The sequence below is a fragment of the Halyomorpha halys genome, unplaced genomic scaffold, assembly GCF_000696795.3.
Source record: "Halyomorpha halys isolate HHAL.00 unplaced genomic scaffold, Hhal_1.1 Scaffold122.1, whole genome shotgun sequence".
Classification (NCBI taxonomy): Eukaryota; Metazoa; Arthropoda; class Insecta; order Hemiptera; family Pentatomidae; genus Halyomorpha; species Halyomorpha halys.
The window spans coordinates 719,835-724,761 of NW_027116215.1; the positions used below are offsets into that span (position 1 = coordinate 719,835).

The window sequence follows — 4,927 nt, forward strand, 5'->3', positions numbered from 1 at the left end:
TTGTTATACGCAAATTTGTAAAAATGTTTTATTAAGGAGCAATATAAATTTAGTAAGCTGTTGAACATATCTTTATTTTTAGAACTAGATAATGGGCAGAGATACCTGAAACGTTGTTCAAATGTAAAAAAGAATAAAGAAGTGAATAAAGGATGATAATTGATTCTTGAAAGTAAATGTAATAACTTTTTTATACAACCCCAATACAAAAACTATTCTTAATGAGGTGTAGATAGTTGATTAATAAGTGGAGAATATGGCCGGGGGAGGGGGGGTGCGGTCAGTAAAAAAACAAAACAAATAAACAAAGAATTATTTATTCACGCCGACGTTTCGACCTAAGTTTCAGGTCTTCATAAGGGAGCTTGCGGCAGAGACACTGGCTAAACTGATTTAGGAAGTAAAATTAGATGGGACTGGATTGGGAACTTTGGGAGCCCTACAGAGTGGGACGAAACGTCGGAAAATAAATAGTTGAAAATTATTTTGTTATTTTTTTACCACAACCCTGACCATTTTATACATATTTTAAATTATACGGTCTACTATTTATGGATATTACCTTTTTTTTCTAAACTATTATTTTCCCCCTTTTTTACTAAGTATTGTTGGTGTGTTTAATAAAAAAGTCAGTAAAAAAACAAAACAAATAAACAAAGAATTATTTATTCACGCCGACGTTTCGACCTGAGTTTCAGGTCTTCATAAGGGAGCTTTCGGCAGAGATCCTGGCTAAACTGATTTAGGAAGTGAAATTAGATGGGACTGGATTGGGAACTTTAGCCAGGGGCTTTGCCGTAAGCTCCCTGACGAAGAACTGAAACTCAGGTTGAAACGTCGGCGTGAATAAATAGTTTTTGTTTATTTGTGTTATTTTCTACTGACTGCAACACCGCCCATCTTCTCCACTCAACACTATTTTTTTTTAAATATGTCAGATTTTAAAGATGGTCAGGGTTTCGGTCAAAAAAGAATTTATATTGCCCGACGTTTCGCCCCACTTAGAGCTTCATCAGGGCTGTTCAAAAAGATAGGCCAAACTGTTTAGCTGATGAAGCCCTACAGAGTGGGACGAAACGTCGGGAAATAAATAGTTGAAAATTATTTTGTTATTTTTTTACCACAACCCTGACCATTTTCTACATAATTTAAATTATACGGTCTACTATTTATGGATATTACCTTTGTTTTTCTAAACTATTATTTTCCCCCTTTTTTACTAAGTATTGTTGGTGCGTTTAATAAAAAAGGGGAAACAATTTTTAAAGAATACTTTTTGTATTGAGATAATATGTTTTATTATATGATATGGGCAATTAGCTAGCAAATAAAAGACATTTTTTAAATGAATTGTGACTAGTCAATAATTTACATCGTCTCCTTCATGATAGCCAAAGGGCTGAAACCTCGGAGAATTAAAATAAAATTAATTCAGAGTAAATTTGATCATTTTTAGTTGTTATTATCATCTTTTATGTTAACTACTATAAGAAAGTAAGTATAAATACACATTTAAAAAAATTAATTTTTATAAAATTGGCAATTTAGAAATAACATATTAATCAAATAATTAATATTATCATGTTAGAGTATTAATACAACTTAATCATTCTAAAATCAAAATTCTAAAAACAAAACTATAACAAAAGTTTGATTAACTTTTATGTTAACTACTATAGAAAGAAAGTATAAATAAGCATTAAAAAAATATTAAAATGGGCAGTTTAGAAGAAAGAAATTAGTTAAATAATTAATATAAACATTTCTTAGTATTATAACAACAAAATCAATCTAAAATTGAAATAGTGAAAAAATACTATAACAAAAGTTATATCTTTTATGTTAGCTACTATAAGAATGTAAGTATAACACTAAAACATTAATTTTTTCTAAAATTGACAATTTAGAAGTAAGTAATTAGTAAAATAATTAATATAAAAATATTAATACAACAAAATCAATCTTAAATTAATTAAAGAGAATTCGATTTTTTTTAAATACAATAATTGCTTCTTTATCTAATATTATGGTTACATATTTTATTTGTTACTTATATTTTCTTTCTCTCAATATTAATTTTTCTTTCCATAATTTTAATTTTCAAATTATTAATAAACTAAAATATTCATATTTCTTTGCATTATATAACTTCAAATTTTCATTTTATTTTTTTAATTATGTTATTTTTACTTACTTATTCAATTACCTATATATATATACATTTTATTTTCCACATCTTTTATCACTCAAATTTATTTAATTCTATTCTGTACAATTATTTACTTTATGTCATTCTGTTTATATTTTCTGTATTCATTGGTTGTTATCTTGTTCTGTTCTTAGCCCTGATGAAGGCTAGAAATTCCGGCCGAAACGTTGGCACGATTAAACAAGTTATGTCAACTTATTTGTGTTGTATCATGACCGCACCCCCTCCCCTCTCGTATAAGTCATCCAGGGTCAACTATCCCCTCATGCAATACAATATCCATAAAACTAAACATGTAATTAACATACCTAAATAAAATTACTCAACTGTACATAGCAATTATTATTTCTAAATTAACTTTCTTAAGATCACTCCAATTATTATATCATATTTATAAGAAGTTTTTTTACAAAAAAAAAAAGTGTACAGGTCATAAAATAAATATCATTAAATCCAATAAATTCGTTTGATTTGATGTAATTAAAATAAAAGTAAAATTAATAAATAAATAAATAAATAAAAAACATTTTCTATGCATGAATTTGATTGAAGTAGAACAGAATGCATAATCGATACACAGAATAACCTTCACGTCACCTGATCATATAACCACAAACTTTCTATAAACTTTCCTTTATTGTTGTATACAATTATTAAAACAAAATGCGATGTAAATTTGGTTAATAAATCAAAAAATACGTTCCTAAACATAATAGATTATGTTAGTGTTAATTCAAGTAAACTTATCAACAACTAAAATGTAAATTTGTAAAACTAAAGGAATAGACAGGTTTATTGATCCAGATGTCTCTTGACACTTTTTTTTTTTTGGTCTGTTTATTCATGAAGAATATATAATACTTACATAAGAGATGGGGATAGGGTTTAAGTATATTTAATAATATACAAAGTATATTATGCACAACTGAATATGTTAAGTCAGTACAACTTAACAATATGGAACGAAACTAGGTCACCATATCTCGACACCATTTTTCATTTGGCATAATTAATAATAGAATATGACATGCGAGTTATAATGTAAAGCACTTTAACACTATCACTTGTTAATCTACACTTTTTTTGTCACCACTGAGATTAAATATGATATAAAAAGTGAAATAATACGATTAAAGGTTTTAAATTAAAACTACTTACGTGAATTATATTTAGTGTCAAATCCTTTTCAAATGATATGAAAACGTATTTTTGAAATAACACACAAAAGAGAAACTAAAAAAAAAAAAGAAAAAGAAAATAAACACAAACACAACACTTTACAATTTATTTATAGAGTCCTCTCAATATATACGATGGTAATATTATATTTATTTTTCGCAATTATTTTTATAAACACAAAATATAAACAAAAAACTTTGGGAAGATTTATTATCTCAGAACATTTCAGTGTTCTCGATAACCACTCAGGTATTTGTAAGGTCGACCGTGTTGAAAGAAAGGTACGAAAGACGATACCGTTCTCATGAAACTCAAACTGTTCAAATCGTTTTTCATAAAACTCACTGTAGCAATATGTAAGAAATCCGAACCATGAGAAATCATATAAATTTATTTTATAACTAACAAAATGATTATAAAATAAGAGAGGTAACCTATAGCGACTACTTAGGACCGTCGCTTCACACTGCCTGCTCTGCGCAGGGGCCCAGCTGAGCGGTCACGTGACCCTATTCTACTCTCTGAACCGAAAACATTTCTTATAGTCTCTCTAGCCATTATATTCTTTATTCCTCTACGAAATAAATAAAAAACTATTCGTGTACATTTAAAAAAATTGAAACTAAAACACAAACATCCCAAAACAAAACAACAACAACATAACAATTATTAAAAATAATAAACTCAAGAAACCATTTCCAGAGACTTTATATCGATTGGGTCACCTGATACATTGCAGTCAGATTTGGGATCGTACCATGTCGTAGGTAATCTGTGTTTGGTGTCCCAACTTGATGTTGTAGCAAGGAATGCTTTATCTGTCTTTGTATTTAAATGTTATAAACTTCTAAATTTATCTTTTCATTTCATAATTTCATTGTATGAACTCTCATTGTACACTTTATATTTCCTCTCATGACTGAAAGTTCTTCACAATCTACTAAGGCGAAATCGAGTAATGGAAGAATAAAAAAAAAATCTATATCACAAACTAAAAAATAAAAAAAAAACCCTTATTTTATAAAATACTTTATCCTTAACTATAACATGATGTATATAGAATGAAAATGTTGATAATTATTTCTTATGAGTCTTTTGTAGTATTCTTATATTATTCACATGAATCAATAATTACTTTAAGTTCAATATTAATTTAATAAAATTTAAGTGACTGAAAAAATAAAAAAATATTAAAAGGTAATTAATATTAAATTTTATAATTCAGAACTGCAGGTCAAAAATTAAAAATTAAATGAAATATTAAACTATATAATTAAATAAATCAGACTATAATAACTCTAAGACTAAAGTAAATTTTTTTTTTTTAATTAACATGAGAAAATGGTCAGGGGTGTGGTCAGCAAAAATACACAAATGTATTTATTAGTGTCAATTTATTATGTGTTAATTTTTTTATTCATTTATGCAAACTTATAAGTTCTGTTTATTTGTGTATTTTTGCTGACTACACCCCTCCATCCCTTCATATAATCTACAACTACCAACACCCTATTTTTTTTAATTAAAATTTTATAAACT

The 4,927-nt window shown here is 27.1% G+C and overlaps 1 protein-coding gene across 1 annotated transcript in view; it reads right to left on the bottom strand.

Moving 5' to 3' along the window:
- The window catches only part of LOC106678088 (inositol hexakisphosphate kinase 1), a 308,245-nt gene extending 304,389 nt beyond the window's left edge, over nucleotides 1-3,856 (bottom strand). The window contains exon 1 of the mRNA XM_067053053.1: nucleotides 3,368-3,856. The gene's annotated coding sequence lies outside the window, so the exon portion shown is untranslated. The remainder of the gene's footprint in view (nucleotides 1-3,367) is intronic.
- Between the last annotated feature and the right edge of the window lie 1,071 nt (nucleotides 3,857-4,927).